This window comes from Macaca nemestrina, chromosome 14 (assembly GCF_043159975.1).
Source record: "Macaca nemestrina isolate mMacNem1 chromosome 14, mMacNem.hap1, whole genome shotgun sequence".
Taxonomy (NCBI): domain Eukaryota; kingdom Metazoa; phylum Chordata; class Mammalia; order Primates; family Cercopithecidae; genus Macaca; species Macaca nemestrina.
This window is the reverse complement of record NC_092138.1, coordinates 71,750,557-71,775,873: the sequence shown is the minus strand read 5'-3', so window position 1 is coordinate 71,775,873 and position 25,317 is coordinate 71,750,557. Positions and strand designations below refer to the sequence as shown.

Below are 25,317 nucleotides of genomic sequence, written 5' to 3'. Positions count from 1 at the left end.
ATTGTGCAACTTTTCCATAAAATGGTTTTAGAACTTTTTAATCACCCCTAAAAGAATTATGATGTCTATTTACTGTTAATTCCCACCATCAACTCCTTCACCATATCCCAAAGCTAGGTAATCTACTTTTGGAATCTACAGATTTGCCTTTTCTGGATATTTTAAATGAATAGAATAATATAATACATGACCTTTTATTTCTGCATTCCTTCACTTAGCATATTTTTGAGATTCATTCATGTTGTTGCACATTCAGTAATTTTTTTTCCTTTTAACTGCCGAATAATATTCCATTGTATGGCTCTCGCACCTTTACCAGTTGGTAGAAATTTAGATTGTTTTGAATTTTTGGCTATATCCAATATTTAGTTGTATCCAATATTATGGAAGACCACGCTAATAACATCTGTGTACAATTCTTTGTGTGGATTTATATTTTCATTTCTCATGGATATTAGACACCTAAAAGAATTGCTGGGTCATATGTTATGTTTAATTTTTTAACAGCACTACTAAAATGTTTTCCAAAGTAGTTATGCCATTTTACATTCCCACCAGCAATGTATGAGAGTCTATTTCTTCACATTGTCATTGATATTTTAATTGTTTATCTTTTTTATTATCGCCATTTTACTGGGTGTGAAATGATATCTCATTGTGGTTTTTTCATTTTGCTAATAAAAATTATGTTGAGCATCTTTCCATGTGCTTATTAGCCATTTTTATATCTTCTTTTATGAAGTTTCTATTCAAATACTTTTTATAGTTGGGTTGTTCATCTTATTATTTTCAAGGTGTAAAGGTTTTTTGTACATTCTATATACAAATCTTTACCAGATACATATTTTCAGTATTTTCTACCAGTCTTTTGCTTATACTTTTATTTTTTCCATCTTTTTTATTGATTGAGGTGAAATTCACACAACAAAAAGTTAACTATCTTAAAGAATACAATTCAGTGACATTGAGTACCTTCACAGTATTATGCAACCACCACCAAGTTCCAAAATATTTTTTAACCCCAAATGCCCTGTTCCCATTAGCTGCCTCCTACTTTTCTTTAAATTGATTAATAGTTATATATATCTATGAGGTATAATGTGGTGTCTTGATGTTTACAATATAAAATGATTAAATCAGCATAATTAACAAATATATCACCTCACATGCTTATTTCTTACTACCAAAAACATTTAAAATATAATTTTATAGGAATTTTGAAATATATATCATTAGAATTACCATTCTGTGCAACAGATCATTAAAGCTTATGCCTCCTGTCTACCTGAAACCTTTATCAACATCTCCCCTTTTTCCATCCATCCCCCTCTTCCAGCCACTGGTAACCATCATTCTAGTCACTATTTCTATGATTTCAACTTTTTTAGATTCCACATGTAAGTGAAATCATACGGTATTTGTCTTTCTGTTCCTAGCTTATTTTATTTAGCATGATGCTCTCCAGGTTCATCCATGTTATTTTCCCCCCTTTTTAAGGCTAAATAGTATTCCATTACAATATTACATATATATGTTCACCAAATAGTATAGTAACACTATATTACATACTGCCTAGGTGTCAATTATCAATGAATGGATAAAGAAAATCTGGTGTATTATGTATGTATATGTGTGTGTGTGTATATATATGTATGTATATATACACACACACCCAATAGTAATTTGGTGTGTGTATATATGTGTGTGTATATACATACATAGACACATACACACACCATATTTTCTTTATCCGTTCATTGATAATTGACACCCAGGTAATTTTAGTATCTTGGCTATTGTGAATAATGCTGCAATAAACATGAGAATGCATATATATTTTTGGCATACTGATTTCAATTCCTTTGGATATATACTCAGAAGAGGGATTACCGGATAATATGATAAATTCTATCCTTAGTTTTCTGAGGAGCCTCCATACTGTTTTCCAGAATGGATATATTAATTTACATTCCCATCCACAGTACACAAGCATTATTTTCTCCATACCCTCATCAACACTTACTATCTTTCATCTTTTTTATAATAGCCATTCTAACAGGTATGAAGTAATACCTCATTGTGGTTTTAACTTGTATTTCCCTGATAATCAGTGATGAGCATAAATATATATATTATATATTATATATAAATATATAAATTTATAAATATTTAATAGATTATAAGATATATAATATATTAGATATAATATATAATCTATATTAGATTATAATTATATATTTTATATATATTATATATAATCTAATATAGATTACATATATAATATATATCTCTTAGCCATTTGTATGTCCTTTTGAGAATTGTCTACAAAGATTCTTTGACCATGTTTAGATTGGGTTGTTTTATTGCTATAGAGTTGTTTGAGTTCTTCATATATTTTAAATATTAGCCCCTCATCAGATGTACGTTTGAAAGTATTTTCTCTTGATCTATAGGTTGTCTCTTAACTCTGTTTCCTTTGCTGTGCAGAGCCTTTTTCTTTGATCCCATTTGTTTACATTTTGCTTGTGCTTGTGCTTTTGGGATCATATCTAAAAACATCTTTGTCCAGTCCAATATTGTGCAGCATTTCCCTTGTTTTCTTCTAATAGTTTTACAGTTTCAGGTCTCAATGTTTAAGTACTCAATCCACTTTGAGTTAATTTTTGTTTGTGGTGTGAAATAAGAGTCCAATTTTGTTCTTCTGCTTGTATAGATCCAGTTTTCCCAACACCATTTATTGAAGAGACTATTCTTTCTCTACTTGTGCTTTCTTGGCACCTCTGTTGAAAATCAATTGACCACAAATATATGGGCTTATTTCTGGGCTGTCTATACTGCTCTATTGGTCAAAATGTCTGTTTTTAATGCCAGGATCATGTTGTTTTTGTTCACTATAGCTTACAGATTTTGAAGTTAGGTAGTGTAATGCATTCAGTTTTATTCTTTTTTATTTCTCAATTCCTTTGGCTATTTGAGATCTTTTGTAGTTCCATACAAATTTTAGAATTGTTTTTATTTCTGTGAAAAATTACATTGGAATTTTGATAGGGATTTCATTGAATCTATAAGACCTCTTTTGGTAGTATGGACATTTTTTTTTAATTTCTTAATTGTATTAGGGTTTTCTAGAGAGACATAATCAATCAGAATTAATGGAATGTGTGTGTGTGTGTGTGTGTGTGTGTATGTGTTTATACACACACACGAGAGTTTATTAAGTATTAACTCACACAATCACATGGTCCCACACTAGGCCATCTGTAGGCTGAAGAGCAAGGAGAGCCAGTCTGAATTCCAAAACTGAAGAACTTGGAGTCTGATGTTTGAGGGCAGCAAGCATCCAGCATGGGAGAAAGACATAGGCTGGGAGGCTAGGCCAGTCTAACCTTTTCAAGTTTTTCTGCCTGCTTTATATTCTCTGGCAGCTGATAAGATGGTGCCCATCCAGATTAAGGTGGGTTTGCCTTCCCCAGCCCATTGACTCAAATGTTAATATCCTTTGGCAATGCCTTCACAGACACACTCAGGATTAATACTTTGCATCCTTCAATCCAATCAAGTTGACACTCAGTATTAACCATCACAAGTCTACCCCTTGTCAACTTGAACCCATACACATCTCCTGAGATTATGCGTAATCTTCACATAAAGACAGTAATAAGGTCATAATTATGTCTAATGTAATACAACTATCCTTCATACAACCAGAAATGTACTAATCCCCAATCCAAATACATAAAGTTAACAATACTTAAATGCTGATATGCAGTAAATAAATCTTATGTCACATGATAAAGTAAATAAAACGAAGATATTTTCTTAGTACAAGTATATACGTGCACCAACATGTTTTTAACAAAAGGAGGAGGAAATACTTATTACAATTATAGTCCTCATTCCTGCAGCTGGTCAAGCATTCATAGCTGGTATTGGTGATTACCTTCTTCTACTACCCAGTCTGTATTCCCTTTGCCTTCAGCAAGCAACTCAGCAGGTTGTGTTTTCTTTTCCTTGTGGTGTGACCCAAACCTTCATTCCTGAAGGGTCTGGGCCATTTGTAGTCCTGCCTGGATTGGGCTGTTGTAGTTTCCCAATGACCTTAATCACAGGGCATGGTAATACTAAGCAATGCCCTAATGGATCTCCTAATGACTTCCATGCATACTCTTCCTTACCTAAGTTGTAGAGTAGTAGACTGATTTCATCTCAACACTCCAGGTCTATTAACCTAGCCAGTACTGTAACTCCTTTCTTAGCCCATTGACTTAAAGGTAGGAGAAGCCCAAAGTTTCCAGGTGGCACTCTTAACTTTCAGTTTAATCGTATCGTTGTTGTGTCCCCTGGTGACAGTGTTCCTCTCTCTGGAACTAAGACCTCTAGGCTAGCAGAACATAATGTTGCGGGAACAGGAAGCAAAAATTTTGCCAGTGGATCACTAGGGGTGATGGTGAGTGGTGCCACTTCCACTTCCATTGCTTGATTCCTGGACTCATGAATCCTGGTTATGGGAGAAACGGTACCATATATTGAACACTGATTCAGAGCATACACGGCCTTTTGGAGAACTCTGCCCCAGTCCTGCAAAGTATTGTCACCAAGTTGGCATGGTAATTGTGACTTCCAAAGGCCATTTCACCATTCTATCAATCTACCTGCTTCAGGATGATAGGGTACATGCTACGACCAGTGAATTCCATGAGCATGAGGCCACTGCTGCATTTCTCTAGCTGCAAAATGAGTGCCTTGGTCACAGGCAATGCTGTGTGGAATACCATGATGGTGGATAAGGCATTCCGTAAGTTCACGGATGGTAGAGTCTTGCCAGAAGCATTGCGTGCCCGATAGGCAAATCCATATCCGGAGTTAGTGTCTACTCCATTGAGGACAAACCTCTGCCCTTTTCGTAATGGAAGAGGTCAAATATAATTAACCTGCCACCCCAAGGAATGGTGCCATATCTACGGCTCAGTGTTGGTTTCTGTTGCTGGCAAATTGGGCACTCAGCAGTGGCAGTAGCCAGGTCAACCTTGGTGAGTGGAAGTCCATGTTGCTGAGCCCATGTGTAACCTCTATCCCCGCCACTATGGCCACTTTTTTGATGGGCTCATTGGGCGTTGACAGGGGTGACTGGGGAAAGAGGCTGAGTGGTGCCCACAGGTCATAAGTCATTCTATCCACTTGATCATTAAAATCCTCCTTTGCTGAGGTCACCCATTGGTAAGCACTCATATGGGATACAAATATCTTCACAGTTTTTGACCACTCAGGTCCATCCACATTAATGATGTATTTTATATTTACATTTTACTAGCTAGCCATTTCTACTCAGACTTTCCTTGTTAAACTTTAATTTCAAAGATAATTTAATTCAGATATTGATTACCTTACTATTATACCAGTCCACATTTTCAAAAGCAATTTACAATGTGAAAAATATAAATCAATGTCAAAATGAAATTAAGTTAAAATTGGGAATTATTAGAAAAGACTAACAACTTAATAGAAATTATATAAATTATACAACCTAATAGAAAAATAGGTATAGTCAATTTAAAGAAGAAATACGGATGACTAACTTGAAAATATTTACAACCTCATTAATAGGTTATGAAAACTAAAATAATATTTTCTGTTTCACATCCATGAAACTGGAGGAAAGTAAAACTGGTAGCATCAAAAGTTGGCCATATGGAGCAGCAAATGCTCTTCTACACAACTGAAAGAAGTGCTATTTGGAAAAACCATTTTGAAGAGTGATTCAGCAAAACTTAGTATGGTGGAATATTCTCATTCCTTTCACCACAACAAACAAAAATAACAAACACCCTTAGTAAAACTCTCACCATACAAAACATACATCAGTTTTGTTTCTATACACTAACAACAAACTATCTGAAAAAGAAATTATGAAAATGAGCCAATCCCCAATAGCATTGAAAAGAATACAATACTTAGGAATAAATTTAAAGAGGTAAAATGTCTGCCTACTGAAAACAGTACACGTTGATGAAAGACATTGAAGAAGACACCAAAAAAGAAAGGGCATCCCATGTTCATGGATTGGAATAATTTGTATTGTTAAAATGTCCAGACTACACAAAGTGATCTACAGATTTAATGTAATTCCTATGAAAATTCAAATGGCATTTTTCACAGAAAAAAAAAAACAGTCCTAAAATTCCTATGGAACCAAAAAAGACCCCAAATCACCAAAGCAATCTTGAGCAAAAGAACAAAGCTGGAAGCATCATACTTTCTGATTTCAAAATATACTACAAAGTTACAGTAATTAAAACTTACTTTCTTTGCTGAGACTATTTTTTCACTTGTTTCAAAGATATTTGTAATTTTCCATTGAAGCATTTGTATGATGGCTGTTCTATGATCCTTTTCAGATAATTTTAACATCTATGTTATCCTGTCATTGGTGTCTTTTGATTGTGTTTTCATAATTAGAGATCTTTTTGATTCTTGGTATGAAGAGTGATTCTTTATCAAAACCTTAGGATATTATAAGGCTCAAAAGTTTCTTTTGATCTTGTGCTTTATTGTAACTCCCCTGACACTGCTCAAGTGTGTGGAGGGGGAATGTCACTTTGTAACTGCCATGTGAAGGTGAAGTCTAGGTTCTCCACTTGGCCTCCTATAATACATGGTTAGGGAGAGGCCCCTTGTTATTGCTTAGCAGAGGTGGAGTTCAGCACTCCCACTAGGCCTCCACTGATACCACCCTGGTGGAGACAGAGGTACCTCATTACTGCCCCTAGGTGGCCTCCACAGATACTGCAAGAAGGTGGCATTGTTATTGGTCACAAAATTTCTAACTTCACATTAGGTTTCCTCTGATACCACCCCAGTGAGGAGCAGGTAGGAGTGCCTCATTACTGCCTGTTGGAGTAGAAACCCTGGCTCCCCACATATTCTCTCTTAACACTATGGGAGGGAAGATACTCATTGCTCACCAAGAAATAAAGTCCTGGCTCTCCACTTAGCCTCTGTCCTGACCCCAGCAAGAGTTTCGGGAGCCTCCTTACCTCTTGGCAAGGGTGGACATCTAAGCACTCAACTCAGTCTTTTCTAGCAGAGGTGGAGGTGGGGCCTCAGTTTTTTTCTGTGGTATTTTACTAGGGTCAAGAGAGTTATTATCTAAAAGTTGTCTGGCTTGTCAGGCTACCCTTTTCCAGGCCCTTTGGCTAGAAAAAGCAGGCTTTTCTTGGGTCATTATTTGTCTGCTCTTATTGGCATTTGTGGTTGCCAGCTTCTCCAATATCAGGTCTGAGATACTTGAGGCAAAAGAAAATCCTGAGAAGTCACTACTATGTTGTTCCTTGTGTTCTGAAGTCCTTATCCAGTTTGACTTTTCTCTCTTGAGTCTTCTTTTCTTTTATACAAAGCATCCAAGCTTTCTAGTTGTACTTAGTGAAAGGAATAGGGAAAAGTATGTCTTACTTTATCTTCTCAAACCAAAAGTCATCACAACTCTTTCTGAAGAAGTACCACATATGGCAGCCACCAAGATTCTCATTTAGCCCAGCCTTGCTGTGTTTCTCATGAATTTGAGTTTCTTGGTGACAAAGGTTTCAAAATACCATAACAAGCCATATAATTTATTCATTCACTTATTCTTAAATCATGCCAGGTGTCCCATTAGGCATGACTAGATGCAATAAACTAGTCAAATACCCTGTATTCTATGGGCTAACAAGATATCAAGAAGAGACTGAAAAATATATCAACAAATATAACAACGTATTGTAGGCACTCATAAAAAAGAAATAATGGTGGTGCCAAAGAATGATCAATTCTAACCCTTGTGGTCAGCGATATGTTATCTTTTAGGCACAGTAGACAGTGCCTAGGACCCACAATACTATTTAGCAGTCTACAAAAATGTTTTATTTTAAAATCAGAAGAAAAGTTAACTTTTAGGTAGACAAAAATGTATTCAATATATAATATTAATATATTCAGTTTTATGCCAACTCAATTGTAAAATACAAATTTTAATTTTTTCATGAAGAAAGGTGCCCACAAAACTGCTTAGGGCCCATGAAATAATAATGCAGCCCTAGTTGGAATAAATATAAGTAAAGGTTTGTCAGAGGAGACAGCTTGTCTAAGTTGATTAAAGTAGTGTTGGTGTTCCCTATCAGACATGGGAGAGAGAAGCATTTCAGCTAAAAGAACCACAGGAGCAAAGGTTTCCAAAGATAAGAATCAGCCTAACATGTTTGTAAAACTCTAAAAACAATACCAGGTCAAATGTCTGAAGTTCAAGGAAGAGCTATAGATGCTACCAAAATTTGTTTATGTACTTGAGGCTCAGTATGCACAAACTGTCATAATTAGAATACTTCAAGGATAGGAATTACAGAATTGGTTATTTCCACATCAGACAGGAACTTAAAGCAAAAAAAAAAAAATCAATATTGACAGACACTGATGTTTCTTGCTAATTAATTCAAATAAAGCTCTTCATTTCTAGGCAGGTAAATATATTATGAATCAGACTTCATTGGAATATGAATTTCAATAAAAGATTCAATGCTATCTCATGTGCTCCCCTGGAATTTTCTACATAATTTCTTTCCTCTTGTTTATGAGAAATATAATCATTCCTAGGTAAGTCGGGACAAATAAAAATAATTACCCATTATAAAGTATCTGTGTCTGTGGTACAGAAAATGGATGATGAGGGAGCATGGTGATAGCAGGAGGGGAAAAAACCTCTTTCATTTCTAAGCTATGCAAAGTCAGATCCATGTGATCAGTCAGAGAATGTGTGGAGAACAAAAATACCCTTCAAAAGGGTCCTTTCTGCCCAGCCTTGATGTCAGTTAAATTGCTAGTGGTCAAGTCACAGACCGTGGTCATTTGTAATAGCCCAGCACTTATGATTTTAAGGAAGCTACAAATTGCTCTTTGTATACAGAATATGTTTGATTATCTTTTTAAAACGTCATGATGATTCCATTCAAAATTCAAATGACTTAATAGAGTTCAATAAAATAAAAATCTAAAAAACTAGGCAACAAGCCCACCAAAAATTGTATACTTCGAAGTAAGCCCAAGAATTCTGCACTTTGAGCCTACATTGATTTTTGAACAGTGTTTTTTCTTTTCTTTTTCTGACAAGATCTCACTCTGTTGCCCAGGCTAGAATGCAGTGGTGCCATCATGGCTCACTTGCACTGTTGACCTCCCTGGCGCAACCAATCCTCCCACCTCAGCCTCCTGAGTAGCTGGAACTACAGCACATACCACCATGTCCAGCTAATTTTTAAAGTTTTTGTGGAAACAGGGTCTCGCTACGTTGCCTAGGCTGGAACAGTGTTTCTCGACTCTGTCACTGTTGATCTTGCAGGCCAGATAATTCTTTGTTGTGAGGAGCTCTATTGAACATTGCTGGATGTTTAGTAATATTGCTGGCTTCTATCCACAAAATGCCAATAGTAGCAAATCTCCCTTTACCACCCAAGGGTGAAAACTAAAAATTTCTACAGACTTTGCCACATGTCCTTTTCAAGGGGAGAGAGAAAAAAGGCATGGAGACTTCCCCTGATGGAGAACCACTAATTTAGGAGAATTAAGAACAGAGCCCCTAGGATGGGAATTTTTGAGCTGGAGAAGAAACTTCTTTAGCTGGGTTAAAGGTCATAGTTTTAGCTAAGGGGACAACCATATTCCTGCCTAATACCTAACAGAGGGAAATCTGAAAATTACCTCGGTGCCTTGTTGTATTGAGGGAAACAAAGGGCTTCCCACGCCCAGAGGCTATGGGTGATACTAAAACACTCTGAACTCCAGAAGAAAGCAGGGCTGTTTTATCCATTAGGTACTATAGGGCCAATTGCTAGAGCCTGTGAGCTATTTAAGAGCCTATGAAAATACACAAGAAATTATTTAAAGGAATCAAAAATATGCAAAACCAAATGAATAAATATGTAAGAATATGCACGAAAAGGTAAAACTCTAGCAGCTTCATTAACTATTAAACTTAGTCTTCACAACAATTTCATTAATATAAAAATGATTTGTAAGTAGGCTACTCTTAATTTTAAAATAATCCTTTACAGAGAAACTATAAATAACTGTATATTAAATTAGTGACTCAGGAAAAGGATTTTAAAAGAATAGTTAATATCTTCTCATTTCACTTTGCCATAAGATAAAAGTTTACTCTTAGATGTAGATTATTCTTTATGGGTTTGTTAGCCTAGGGATTCGGGTCTCAAAAAGTGAGCACTGAAAACAATCTTAACAACCTTAAAATAGCTCTGGAGGGATTTTGCTTCCAGCCAATATAAAGTGAGTGGTACTGGATTTCATGCCTGAAACAACTAAGAAATACAGAAAAAAATAAATGAGACAATGGTATTCAAGACATTGGACATGAGGCAATAAAGTGCAATGATCCCTGAAAGATGGGAACAAGCAAAGGTGAGCCCCGTGATTGCCCTAGCTTACAGTCTGGAGAGTATCTAGGCAATGATACAACAAGGGGAATCCAGGCAAGTGGCCAGCGATCACCCTGAGTTGGGTAGATAGAGCTGGGAATGTGGGGAGGCCATGGCATCTCAAGTTCACAAGGCAGAGTTCCAGAGAAGAGAGTGCTGCACAGAGAGAGCACTTGGGGGTTTGCAGAGGAACCTTGAGTCTTCAGCAGAGTACCAATGAGCACATGCATGGGTGGAAACTACCCAAGGCCCAGAGAGAAACCGTCTAGGAGAATTAGAGTAAGTAATCATTGGGGTTTATACGGGGCCAAGAATACTTTCTCTTCCCACCAACCAAAGTAGAAAACCTCCTAACTCACCAGATATCAGGTGTACTTAGGTTTTGATTGAATAATTGAGCATGAAAACATTTATCATCCTGGGACCATAAAGTGACACTGAAAAGTACTCCTTGTAGCATATTTTCTGTTTTTTTCTTTTCCCCTTTGGTGTGTCTGTTACCAAATACTGAATATTCACTGAGATATCTTTTATTTTGCAAAAGACATCTTAACATGTTATAGCCAGTCTTTGCACTACTGAGTGGTATGCTTTTTCCCTGGTGTTGGGGCCTCCTGGAAGCAAGTATGTGTGATAGCACAATCCATGGCCCAGGTCAAGTTGAAGGCATCTCTAATATGAGTTGCACAACATTTAACATGGTGAAACTTCCTAGAAGTTCTTCAAAATTAGGTTGGTTCACAATAAAATGAGATTACAGCTAGAATTAAGGGAGGGTGGTATATTTCTATATAATGCTAAATCTTAATTGGAGGTAAGGGGGTTGGAGTAGAAAAGGAAAAATTAAAAGATAAGAATGAGTCATGAGAGTTACATTTCATCATATTCCCCGGCACTCAGAGCAAGCCATGATCCCAAAAGGGAGCTCATATCTGACACATGTTAAATGGGCATATCGCTTCCTCAGTGGTACTGAGCTACCCCTCCCTATTCTGGATTATTTCTGTTCAGTGCATGATCCCCAACTAAGATCAAATTTAATTTTTAAATTAATTTGCATTTAATTTCTCAAAACTAAAAAAATATATTTTTTAAAGAACAAAGACTAAGGGATAGGAACAAATCCAATGAGATTGCAGGTGAATGCAAAATAGATTTCACCAATAGATGGTGTGGGATTTAGGAATACACTATTTGAGCTTTCAAGATAAATACTTTGTTCACTTTTACAGAGTTGCAAAGCTTGTAAAGGATGACAATGTGAAGACCCAGACACAACAGGAGGATGGTATTGGCACTGCCCTTTTCTACAGTCTCTCTGCTCCAGTTTCTCACAGCTAGATCCACAATCCAGCCCTTGAGCTATCCCGGACTAAGGCAGTAAGATACAAAGAATGGAAGACCTACAATGCAGGGAAATCTGAAATTGAGTCAAATCTTTGGAAACTACCCGGATTTAGGAACCCTATGAGGATAGCTGGGCCCCCACATTGTTCTTAAGTGACTCTTTAGACCCAGGAGTAATTCCAGGTTTCCTCAGGGCTCCCACAGTACATTGTCCTTGTTCATAAGACTTGTCTTTCAGCTTTGTTTCTACAGCTTAAATCTGGTGCATCACAAATACCTCATTCTCTCTCCAATCCTGGACCCCGCCTGGACCTCAAGTGAGTGATCAGGACTCAGCTGCCCTATTTACCTATATGAATCCTTTAAACTTATATGTCTGGTCCACAATTTGCCTGAATGGAAAGTCTGCAAGACAGTCATTGCTGTCGTGGGTTTGGGGACCCCTGGCCTAGAACACTCTTACCCCTCTATATTTGCCTAGGAAAATGTCTGCCTGTCCTTCTGATCTGCAATTAAATGCCATTTTCTTTTCTTTTTTAAAGAGACAGGATCTTGTTCTGCCACCCAGGCTGGAGTGCAGTGATGCAATCACAGCTTACCATACTCTTGACCTTCCTGGCTCAAGTGATCCTCCTACCTCAGCCTCCCCAGTAGCTGAGATTACAGGCACATGCCACCATGCCTAGCTATCCTTTTTAAAAATATTTTTGTAAAGATGGCATCTCACTACATTGCCCAGGCTGATCTTAAATCCCTGGACTCAAGTGATCCTCCCACTTCAGCCTCCCAAAGTGCTGAGATTACAGGCATGGGCCACTGTGTCTGTCCTACATGCCGTTTTCAGTGGGAAAGTTTTGTCACCTTCTCAGACTACTTCAGGTCTATTATACACTTTCATCATACTTCTTACTAGTATGTGATAAGGTTTAGCTGTGTCTCCACTCAAATTTTATCTTGAAGTATAGCTCCCACAATCCCATGTATCATGGGAGGGGCCCGGTGGGAGGTAATGGAATCATGGGGGGGTCTTTCTCATGCTGCTATCATGATAGTGAATAAATCTCAAGATCTGATGATTTTATAAAGAGGAGTTCCTCTGCAAAGTTCTCTCTTGCCTGCTGCCATGTAAGACATGTCTTGCTTCCTCTTTAATTTCTGCCATGATTGTGAGACCTCCCCAGCCATATGGAACTGTGATTCCATTAAACCTCTTTCCTTTACAAATTACCCAATCTTGGTTATGTCTTTATTAGCAGTGTGAGAACAGACTAATACAGTATGTATTGTGTAATTGCTTCATATCTTTATTTTTCTGGACTGTCAACTTTGCTCCATGAGACCAGGACCATGTGTTTCTTGGTCAGCACGGTAACCTTAGCACTTCATACTGTGCTTGGCACATAGTAGGTACACAGTAAATGTTAATATAAACAACGTCCCTCAGCTACTCAGCTCCATCATTTGATTCTACATTGGCCCTAGATCAGTTTTTTTAAGCTTCTGATCCACTCTTAGGTCTTGGGTCAATCCGCACTAGGTCTTGAAAGAATTCAACAATATTGTCTTAATCTAAGTCTCAGGTCAATCATCTTTGCCTACTGCAACTAGATAGAACTCACTCTACCTTGGACCCAAAGAATAGTGAAAAATAAAGTATTTGGAAGTCCTAGACATAAAAATGTAAACCAGAACACATTTTCAAATGTAAAATTGAAAAGAGAGATTATTCTATTGAATTCTACCTCTGGGACTTCATTATTATGGAAAAAAATCACTTTAGATTATTTTTTAAAAAGATATATGCCTTGATAACATTTGATACCATGTAACAAAAAGCAATTTATTTTTAAAAGAAGTCTGAGTTCATCTAAAAAAAGTAAGCCATCTCTGTTAGAGACTAGTCTTTTTAAGACAACAATAAGAACAAGAATGATGTCAACCACAAAACTCAGCAGGTGACCTGAAGCAGTTGAGAAGAAAGCAGAAAGCATGATAATGTCAAAGTAAACTCACAGGAAGGGAGTATCCTGAATTATCTTATGGTCTGCCACCAGGAGAACTGCTAAGTAGGAAAACACCATTCCCAGACTAGAAGGGCATTGCCCTAATTTCTTTTTAAAATTGTTCTTATTGTTTACCTCTAATTTTCCACTAGGAAAAAATAGCCACAAAAAGTAGAAGGGCACAAAGAGATTTGCTTAATTAGAAAGCAGTGAGTTAATGTTTCTGTCAACACAAGCAAAGGCTTTAAGAAAATGAGTTTTTGATGCTCAGTTAAACTGAGACCTTAAAGCAGTGGAGCAAGAACTGAAGCACACAGACACACACACCCCAAAAGGGATGAGACATTGGGAAAGTCCCCAGCAAAAGTTGTACTTGGTTTAAAGTCTGGGGAGAAAATAGGCCAAGAATATGTTGTCATTGCTCTCAACTTAAAAGTAATGAATATGATTTTTAGGCATGCATTCGTATTTGTATTCTCTTCTTGCTTTGGTTATAAAATTTCAAATATAAAAAAGTAACTGAAGTTTTCAACAAAATTAATCATGAAACCCCTATTACATTGCCATTATGATTCAGGTTGTAGGACTGACTACATAAAAGGTCAAGGATTGTTTTGTTGTGGTATCTCACACTCTTTCAATAAAAAATGTCCATTAATAAGGCGTAAGATGAACTTGCACCGTGTTGAACTCTATTGTAAAATGGGCCATATTTTAGAAAGCCTTTAGTGTTCCTAGTGTCGTAATGCCTTTTACTAAACTATTTTGAAGATGAACATTGAGAAAAGGTTCCACTTTATCCATTTACCCACCCATCCAGTAATGCGTTAAGTACCTTCTGGGTTCAAGGCCTTAACTTAGGCTTTGAGTCATGCAAATAGGAGTCAAGTAGTCATTGATAGCAGGTAGCTTACAACCTAGCAAGAGAGTATATGCAGATGGAAATGTAGAATCTATTTTAAAAAAATAACAGAGAATGAGAATTCATAGGAAGTAGAATTTTTCCATGGATGATAGTTGAGCTAGGTCTGTGAGGACATGTGAGTTATGAAGAGGCCCAGGAGGAAGGAGAAGGATTTCTAGGTATAAGGAATGGAATGAGCAAAGGATGGAACAGAACATCCCATACCATATCTATGGTACGAAATTAGTGTTAGGCAAGTTTGGCCAGCACCTAAAAGACACCAAGGAAAGTAGCACTGCAGATAGTGACTGGGTTGTTGAATGCAGGTTAAGGATGTTAGAGTCCCTTTATTAACTATGGCTAAGAGAATGCAAGAAGGATGGCAGTGGGTGTCCACTAGAGGGAGACTTATTAGGTGCCACTACCATTTAGGACGGAATTAGAATTGATACGGTTTGGCTGTGTCCCCACACAAATCTCATCTTGAATTGTAGCTTCCATAATTCCCATGTGTTGTGGGAGGGATCTGATGGGAGGTAATTGAATCATAGGGGCAGGTCTTTCCCATGCTGTTCTTATGATAGTGAATAAGTCTCAGGAGATCTTGTGGTTTTATAAAGGGGAATTCCCTACACAAGCTCTCTTACCTGCCACCATGTAAGACGTGACTTTGCTCCTCTGTTACCTTTGATTTTGAGGCCTCTCCAGTCATGTGGTACTGTGAGTCAATTAAATCTCTTTCCTTTATAAATTACCCAGTCTCAGATATATCTTTATTAGCAGTGTGAGAACAGACTAACATAAGAATGATGCAAGAGCTGGCTTCAATCTAGATTTTGTATTTTTGAGATGAGCAAGGAGGAGAGGTAGATAGAAGCTCTTGTTTAAATCTGGGATTCTCTGAAGTGGCTTAAAAGGGACATTTGTTATGTTATTAAAGTCAGAGGGACCAAAGTGCCCTTTCAGAACTCCTGTCCTGTCATTGATTCCTCTCCATTGCCCTTTGATGTCTGTACTAGTTCTCATCTCCAGGGCCACAGTGGTTTCTAATGATGCAAGAGATGAGGATCATTAATTAAGCAGAGAGAAAAGAAGCCAAAGATCCATTCCAGAGTGAGAAACTGCAGGAGAAGAGAGGAAATGCCCTGATAGACTAGAATTCTGAAAAGCTGTACAGGAAAGTATTTTTGGAGGTGGTGGTTCCAGGATATTAGACAGCCCTTTATGGTCTTGCCTGCAGGGATGTATGTCACAAGCTGTTCTGAGCAGTGGGGAGGCTGTGATACTGTTGTTCTGCCAAGCAAGACTGCATTTTCCAATTTAAAGCGAAGTTGCCCAGGAGCCAAGCTGTTTGTTTTTCAGAAGGGGAGACAGGAAGAGAAAGTGTGTTTGTGTGCATGTGTGAGAGTGAGTGAGTGACAGAGAGAGAGAGAGAGAGAGAGAGAGAGAGAGAGAGAGAGAGAAAGAGACAGCAATCCATCCAGGAGTTGAGATACCAAATCTATCTGCATGTCTACTCTCTTGAACAGTGTGGTTTTGTTTTTTTCAATAGATCTTCTGGCACCCTGAGAAATCACTGCCAGGAAGTCCCTATGCCCTAGCGACAGGGTAATTAATTAGCTCTGTTAGACCCTGTTGGAATCTCACAGGAGACAGGAAAAAGAAGTGAGAGGAATTCTCTTTCACCACAGGAGATTTCAGAGCAGAACTGAGACAATGCTGGGGTTGGCTGAGACAATACTGAGGTTGGCCATGGTTTGCCTGCACTGCTACACAGTCAGGGTAGCATTGTGTTCATGGTGGGGCTAAATCAACCTTAGAATTTTAAATGAGTGTGATCTGAAATTTTTGCTCATTAATATCCTTGACAAACATTTATTAATGACTTACTAGTCCATGCCAGGCTTTATTGAAGCCACTGATTTATATTTTAAGGTTTACATTTAACACTATAATATTTCTGGAGTTAATTTTTATATGATATAGAGACATATCGACCATTCTTTTTAACTCTGCAAACTGCTTTCCTTATCTAAACTTCCTGATCCTCCTTACTCTATCTTCTCTTTCATCAATGTCACTTATCATTGGACATATATAATTTCTGCTTGGTTTACTACTTGTCTTTAATTGTCCGAATGTATTACTAAGTTTCACAACTTCCTGCCTATTTTGTTCAACAGTTGTACACTTAGTGTCTTTTGGAAGGATGATATTAAACAAGTCATTACAAGTGGGATAAAAACGATGTCTCCCCAGAGCCTATAATGCGGTATTTAACATAGGCTAGGGGGCCAGGAAACTGTCCCATGAAAAACTTATCTTTGTTGTGTCTCTGCCAGGCTTACAAAGATAAGTTTTTCATGGGACAGTTTCCTGGCCCCCTAGCCTATGTTAAATACCGCATTATAGGCTCTGGGGAGACATCGCTTTTATCCCACTTGTAATGACTTGTTTAATATCATCCTTCCAAAAGACACTAAGTGTACAACTGTTGAACAAAATAGGCAGGAAGTTGTGAAACTTAGTAATACATTCGGACAATTAAAGACAAGTAGTATAAATCATGCTGCTATAAAGACACATGCACACGTATGTTTATTGTGGCACTATTCACAATAGCAAAGACTTGGAATCAACCCAAATGTCCATCAGTGACAGACTGGATTAAGAAAATGTGGCACATATACACCATGGAATACTATGCAGCCATAAAAAAGGATGAGTTTGTGTCCTTTGTAGGGACATGGATGCAGCTGGAAACCATCATTCTCAGCAAACTATCACAAGAACAGAAAACCAAACACCGCATGTTCTCACTCATAGGTGGGAACTGAACAATGAGATCACTTGGACTCGGGAAGGGGAACATCACACACCGGGGCCTATCGTGGGGAGGGGGGAGGGGGGAGGGATTGCACTGGGAGTTATACCTGATGTAAATGACGAGTTGATGGGTGCTGACGAGTTGATGGGTGCAGCACAGCAACATGGCACAAGTATGCATATGTAACAAACCTGCACGTTATGCACATGTACCCTAGAACTTAAAGTATAATAATAATAAAAAATAAATTAAAAAAAAAAACAAAAAAAACCTTATCTTTGGATATATAGGAATCAAGTGAGGGTGAGAAATATATTCCTGTCATAGGGAATCCTATATAGGAAGTACCTGAAGTGAAAAACAAAAACAAAAACAAAAACATGACTGTATGGTTGAAACATAAAGGGCCCAGGCAATGTGGACGTGCAGTGATCCTGGAGAAGAGACAGGGCCTGGGATGCAGGAACAGGTACATGCTATAAAGTTTGGAATTAATGCTACGAATAGTAAATTATAGAAAAGTTTTAAGGAAGAAAACTGCCATGATCTGATTTGCTTTTATTAAAGACTGTTCAGTTGGCAGAGAGTGAGACAAGAATGAATATGGTAAAGTGGCCAAAGACTCCTGTGATCATCTAGACAAGAGATGGTGGCTTAAGAATTTGGCATTTCAGACAGGCAGGTGAGTGAATTCAAAATTATTAAAATAGCAAATAGATAAGATTTAATAATTGATTAAAGTGAGAGTCATGGGGATGTCAAAATGATTTTCCTTATTTATTTAAATCCCTCACAATAAAACATTCTTTTCTGTTTTGTCTCCAGTGGTGATGAACAGATGATGAACAGCTTTCTGCTTACTCTATTGTTCAATCACCTGCAGCCTCCTCTTCTGTCCTTTTCATGAATCTCAATTTTTCCTCTCAACCTTCATCTGGCCCAGAATCAGGCACAGCATGGAGCAGATTATTACTGAGAATTGCCTTTAAATATCTCTTTTAAAAATACCATGCTGCAAGAAGAATGACAAAAATAATATCCTATTGTAAATTTATTCCCCAAATAAATTGGAGTTCCTACAAGTATTTGCATCCCTTATTTTCTCTTTGCCTTTCCAACTCCTACATACCCTTCAAGGCAAAGTTCAATTTCTACCTCTGCCATGAAGCCTTCTCAGATGACTGTATTCAACTTAATCATTCATAACAGTCATGCTTTGATCCACCAATAAGCCATGCAACACTTACCATCTCAGCCATTGATTTGGTGCTTAACCACAGGCAACATTATGTCAATGACAGAGTGAGAAAATCGCCATCTCTTTAACCCTCTTAAGCCCAGTCTCTGATTTGCTTTTGGTACACTCATTTTCTTTCAGTCAGACTCCAAAGTTCTTATTTAACTTCCTATAGACATACGTGTTATCTTTCAACGGTGATTATAATCAACAGGGATCTCTGACTTACATAATTCTTTATGTTTGTCACAGCATCTGGCCTGGTGCTTTAAATGTTACCTAAGTGAACAACACATGGCAGATATTTATGATTGTTCCAAGGAGAACTGTGGAAGGGATGACTAAAAGTTTGCCTTTAGTTCCAGCTCCCTATCCTCTCACCTCCAACCGCCTCCCCTCTCATATCTGCAAAAGACTCTGATTAATGCATAGTCAATCATAATATACATGTTGGAAAGAAAATGAATGATGTCAAACAACCTGGTTCACCTGGTTCTTGTGCTAAAATTACTATAAAAAAAAAAAAAACCCTGAAAAAGACTTTTAGTTTTACTTCTACTTCATCTTTCTCCTTTAATTTTTAGGGAAAAAATTATAATGCTGTCAAAATGTAAGAATCACAGGAATGAAGAAAACAGCAAAATTTTGGCCAGGCTCAGTAGCTTGTGACTGTAATCCTGGCACTTTGGGAGGCCGAGGGAGATAGATCACTTGAGGCCAGGAGTTTGAGGCCAGCCTGGCCAACATGGCAAAACCCCGTCTCTACTAAAAATGCAAAAAAAAATTAGTTGGCCATGGTGGTGTGCATCTGTAATCCCAGCTACCCTGGAGGCTGAAGCACAAGAATCACTCGAACCTGGGAGGTAGAGCTTGCAGTGAGCCAAGATCGTGCCACTGTACTCCAACCTGGGCAACAGAGCAAGACACTGTCTCAAAAGAAGAAGAAAGCAAAATTTAAATAGCATTCATTTATTTAAAACTCATAACAACTCTATGAAATCGATCCAGTTATAAACTGCATTTTATAGATGAGAAACGTTTACAGGGAGTTTAAGCAGAGTGCCCAGGTTCACACAGCTGATAAGTATTAGAGTTGGAATTTATACTCAAATGTCTGACCCCCAGTTTGAACACTTAGTCACCACTTCAATTTCTTCTCTGAAACAAACAAACAAAAAAAAGTAAAGGGCTTAATCCACATACCTGGTCATTAGCTTTCTGGCTGATGGTTAGTTTACTGTCTGACACACTGGTTTATTTTAGCATAAAATAAGCATCCAGGGATGGTGACTCCCTGATACATGTCCTGAGTTTTTCATAATTTCAAACAAATATCCACAAATTCCTACCAAGGTACATTCAATGATGATATTTAGGAGACCTGCTCTTCTTTTCTATGTCACTAAAACTCCACACCTCACAGGATGGTAAAAATTATTCCAGGGATTTGATATTATTTTGTCACCCAACCTGCAATGGTTAACATAAATTAGCCCCCGCCAAAAGATTTACATCTGCTGACTGACCATCCTGCTATCTATAAATAAACTTTGGATAAAGTTAACACCTGTTACAGTGTTCTCATCCACTTGACCTTTTTTGTCTTAGTACTTTGCTGGTTGTGACCTACAGAGTAAAATCTAGATGGGTTCATTAAACGACCTGCGCTTCAGCTGGATGTCACTAGAATGCCACCAGAATGGCAAGATTTCCTCTCCAAGTCAGCACCAACCCCATCACCTGAGTACATGTATGTAACTTTGCATCTAGATGAAAAAGCACCTGTTCAACAGACTTCAGCACCAGTTTTAGTCTGACAGGTGTAGATTTGAAACCAGATCACAACTGGAATCAAGTAAGCAAGCTAGTCCCTGAAACTTGCTGCATTTCTGTATATTCCTTTGTATTATGAGGGGTACATTTTTTGATGTGTGTACTGTTTAGCACATGCGAAGTGTTCCATAAACATTTGTTGAATGAAAGTTCTTACCCTCAGCATTTGTAGTTCAGTTCTCTATTTTTGTCGTGGAGTGTTCAGACACCAATTAGGAAGAAACTGCGATACTATTCTGTTCAGTAAGAAAGGACTGCTTTTAGAGAACATTGGCAATACTTATTAAACATTCTCCTTATTCACACAGATAAAAAGATCATTAATTACTTAGCTCTGGTTAATTCCCAGGACACCTAATTTGTTCACATCTATTTTCAGAAAAGCTTAAGATTTAAATATGAATTAATTTCGACAATTATTTTTTCTCACAGAGAAACCACAAGGCAGTCAAACAGGCAGCGGTTTGCAGGCTATATGTCAGCTGGTGGGGCTTTATGAGAAGTTCATTCTTGAGATTGGAGGAGAAATGTGGAAAATAAAATAAAGAGAATGATGAACCAATCAGCAAGGAAAACCTAAAAAACACTTGTAGGTTCTGCCTGAAGGCCTTAATTAACCACCTTCCCCACAGCACAGAACAAACTCATCTGGACAACCAGGAACATAAAAACCCAGCATGTAGAGCTCCGTGATGGGTCAATGCTAACAAAATGGTAGGTCAAATCCCTGAAGCTTTTAGAAGACCCAGAAAACAAAAATCAAAAGCAATGGTAAGGTTGAAGCCAGAATGTCCCAAACTTAATACAAAAAGTCTAATTCTCTCTAGTTTAGCCCAGCAAGCTAAGAAGCCTCAATGGCCCTAACAAGGTGGAAGAGATAGCTGCAGCAATGTGTACATATGCTGTTGGCACAAAATTCACAAATTCTTCCCTAAGTAAATAAAGCCAGTCACAGACTCATTTGCTTTGCCTTTGAAAGTTGGTCGCTTTTGTCACTGCTTTGTGAATGAGCCGAAACTGTTTCTAACCAAAGCATTTATTTAGGGCCTTTGTACTGACATAGTCTGGGAACAATCCAGAATCTTACATTAATTCTGTGTTAGGACAAAGGCAAGACAGAAGATATTCCTGCTGCTTGTGGGGTGGGGAAGAAGCACTCTCAGGCCGTGTTTAATCATGCAGACATACCTGGCTGGCTGAAAAGTGAAAATTGTAATCTTTGGAAAGATTGTTTGCTGGATACCCAGTACCATATGATATAACATGAAATAACTGATTATGCATTTCTTCCAGTCCTTTAAAAATAATTTTTTTTAAACAATTGTGGATACTGAGGCTCAGAGAGGTTAAGTAACTTGCCTCAGGTGGCTACCAGGCTAACAAGTGTCAAAGCTAGAACATAAACTATGGCCACTGTGCTCTAAAGTCAGAGGGCTTCCTACTTTACCATGCTAGCTCCTCATCCTATACAATGCTCACCTAGGATAGCCAGGCTATCAGTATTTTGAGAAAAAAACATTGAAATATTTACTCTAAATGAATGCTATGAATTAAATACTTAAAATAATGAAATCTGGGGTGAAAACATATGCCATGAGTGTAGTCTAAGGACCCAACCTATGCTTAGAGTTTCAGAAAAGAACTTTTATAGTTTGAAAAAGGGAATAACTTTTTGGAGAGACAAATGGTCCTATTGTGTGGGAAAATCCCCTTATAAGACACTCTTTTGTCCTTATTTTAATAAAAAGATTATATTCTGAATGCTTCCTGTGAGGTAGGCAGAGTAAAACTCTCCAGGATTGCCTTAATGAACCCCCATAATAATTTTATAAGGCAGGCACTCTTATTAATAACCCCTTTTTACAGATAAGGAAACAGAGGCCTAGAGTAGGTCCATAACTTGTCTTAAATCAGACAAGTAAGCCTTAGTGCAAGGGTACAGATCTAGTTTGTTAATATGGTTTTCAAGGTATGTAGAGACACACAGTAAAATACAAGGAGATAAAACCTAATGAGTTCCAAATATTCTCTGGCTTAACATCAGTGAACAGTTTTGCTTATTTGCAAGTTTGTAAAGAGATACCCCATAACCCAATCCTTCCCTCACCTTAATGTGTGTCCATATTCTTCTCATCATCTTTGGTTTCCTAGGGCCAGAACATCTTAGAGTAACTGAGGCAACATGATAACTACTATATATTGAGCCTATATTTATTTGAACACCTGCAGTGAACAAAACACGCTTACAGCTTGTTCCATTTGTAGTCAACTCTAATAATCAGAAAATCATATTCACCTGACAATGCTGAAATGACTTTTAGGAACCTCCCACTTGTATCTCTTATAGGTCAAGGACAAAAACCATGCTGATGAAACGACATTATCAAAAGCAAGGCAGTTTAATGCTATTCATTGAAGCACAAGTGATCTTGAAGGAAACAGATATTCTTTTTCAAGGACAGCTTTAATAGCTGAAAGGGTATAATGTTTTATATCCAGTCAACCATCCAGCTACAGACAACTTGTCACAGTAAAGCAGTTTAAGTTTTCTCTATTTTTAATATTTCAATGGCATGTTGAATGCATATAAGAGGTTAGAGTGAACAAGGAAGTTAAGGGTTTCTTTTTTCAAAATCTTATTTGCATTTAACTTGAAATTCTTTCCAGTCATATGATTTTTGCATAAATATTTATGGGATCCTGACGGCTAATTGGATTATAAGTCTTTTATCCAGGAATTTGTCTAATTTTATGCTCTCCATCAAACCTGAGCTCTGTGCTGATCTTCAGTCCATGTTAAACAAAATTGTTTTAACACCCTTTAAGGCTGCATTTTAAATTCTCCCATTTGTTACACATACTGTGTCATGGAATATATAGTCTTTATTTTTGGAGGAAAGTTTGAAGATCCAAATCCCCCAAAAATTGATTTCCCATGTGAAAGCTTTCATTTTGATCAAAGAATAATAAAGTGCCAAATGCCTTAAAAGCAAAGAAAGCAAAAAGCACAAATGGGCACTTTACATCATCTGCCAGGCAGACTTTACATCAATGTCTTCATGTGGTCTCCACAACAACCCTTAGAAGTTGAGATTACCATCCCATTTTACTGTGAAAGAAAGTAAGGAGGAGAAAGGCTAAGTGACTTGTTCAGTATCACGAAGCGACTACAAAAAATTGTTCTTCAACCAACTCCTCAGACACAACCCCACTTTTCTAGTTGGAGGAAGGTCAACTTGCAATTATTCAGATGGGAATAAAACCATTCTCCCACTGTTCTTCTCATTTCTAAAGGCTCAAGCTGTCTCCAGGCATGCACTTTACAAATGTGAATGGGTTTTGAAGAGGTTTTTTCACCTACACTTAGCATTCTCACTCCACGTCTTTATCCCTTAAGATAACGCTATCACTGCCATCAAATTTTTCTTAGTACATTTTGTTCTAGCACCATCATGTCACGAAAAGTAAAATAAATCCTCTTTGTGGAAGAAACTTAAGTTACAGTCTTAAGCATCCAGCTCAAAGGTCTCACTCCCTGGAAAATGACATGCCAAGGTTAAAACTATCAACACAAAGCTTGGAACACAGTAGTTGCTCATTTCAACCAGGTGGGTACCTATCAGTGCCCTCTTTCTTCGTGGAAGCATTGTACACAATATCCCTTTGTGCTCATTTGTGGAAGCAATTTATCATCCGTGTATGCCTGCAATCTTTGTTCTTTTGCACTCCAGTTCTGACTCTCCACCTCTTTCTACTGGTCTCTCTTTTAGCCTTTCTCTTTTGTTCTACAAGCACTTATTTCTTCATAGAATGTTTAGAAATAAAGTAATATAAGTGCTGAGTTTAAAAGGTCAAATAAAACTACAAGGCTTATAGCCCAAATAGAAGTCTCTCATTCCAGCTTTCAGCTCCATGTCCCCTTGAAACATTTCAATCATTTCTTTGATATTTAGTAATTAAGTTAACACATTTAAGAGTAAATAGTGTTATTCATATCATTATGCAGGATAAAAATCATTTTCACCCAAATTTCAGAGAAAAAAATTCAGAAGCAAAACTTACATTTCCAGAGCCTAAACTACCACTCAAATCTTTCAAATCAACTCGAAATAGTATAAATTTGATGCCAATGCCTATATTTACATCTCTATAGTAATAGAGACCAACTATAGAATAATGATTTGCCCTAAGGATATGAATTCTGTGATTGGGGGCTTGTTTCCCCACTTTAATTTCTAAATACCTAGATTAATTCACTGATGATTTTGAATCAAATAAGACCTTCTACCTCTATTGAAACTGGAGCCAGGCATCATCGGGATATTATCAATTACATATGTAAGATGGGGGTAGGTTTTTATCCTGTAGATTCTTAATTAAACATGTTTGACTCTTAAAATTGAGAGTATATGAATTTAGCGATAAATTTCGAGTGTATCTAAATTTAGCACACATAAAATTATGACATGAAAGGTTAATGGAGAGTCCATTCAATGCCATGCCTCCATTCACTCAGCTGAAGAGTCAGCCCTCCAAACTGTAGGAGAAGCAGTTGGTGCTTAGCATGTATCCCTGAGCCTTACTGCTTCAGTTGATCTGGCCCAACTCCTAGCTGTGCAGTATCTGCAACCTCTATTTACCTGGAGCTACTTTCCTGAAGCAGAGGATAATTGCTCAGCCACCTGCAATGCAGGCTAGAAGTGCCAGAG

The 25,317-nt window shown here is 37.5% G+C and overlaps 1 protein-coding gene across 3 annotated transcripts in view; it reads right to left on the bottom strand.

Annotated features, from left to right (window-relative positions):
* The window catches only part of LOC105480979 (phospholipid phosphatase related 1), a 292,606-nt gene that overhangs the window by 142,134 nt on the left and 125,155 nt on the right, over positions 1-25,317 (bottom strand). Inside the window, exon 1 of one of the 3 annotated variants that reach the window (XM_011740208.3) lies at positions 23,633-23,651. The exons of the other annotated variants lie outside the window; for them this stretch is intronic. The gene's annotated coding sequence lies outside the window, so the exon portion shown is untranslated. Of the gene's footprint in view, positions 1-23,632; positions 23,652-25,317 lie in introns of those variants that run through there. 3 annotated transcript variants of the gene reach the window in all.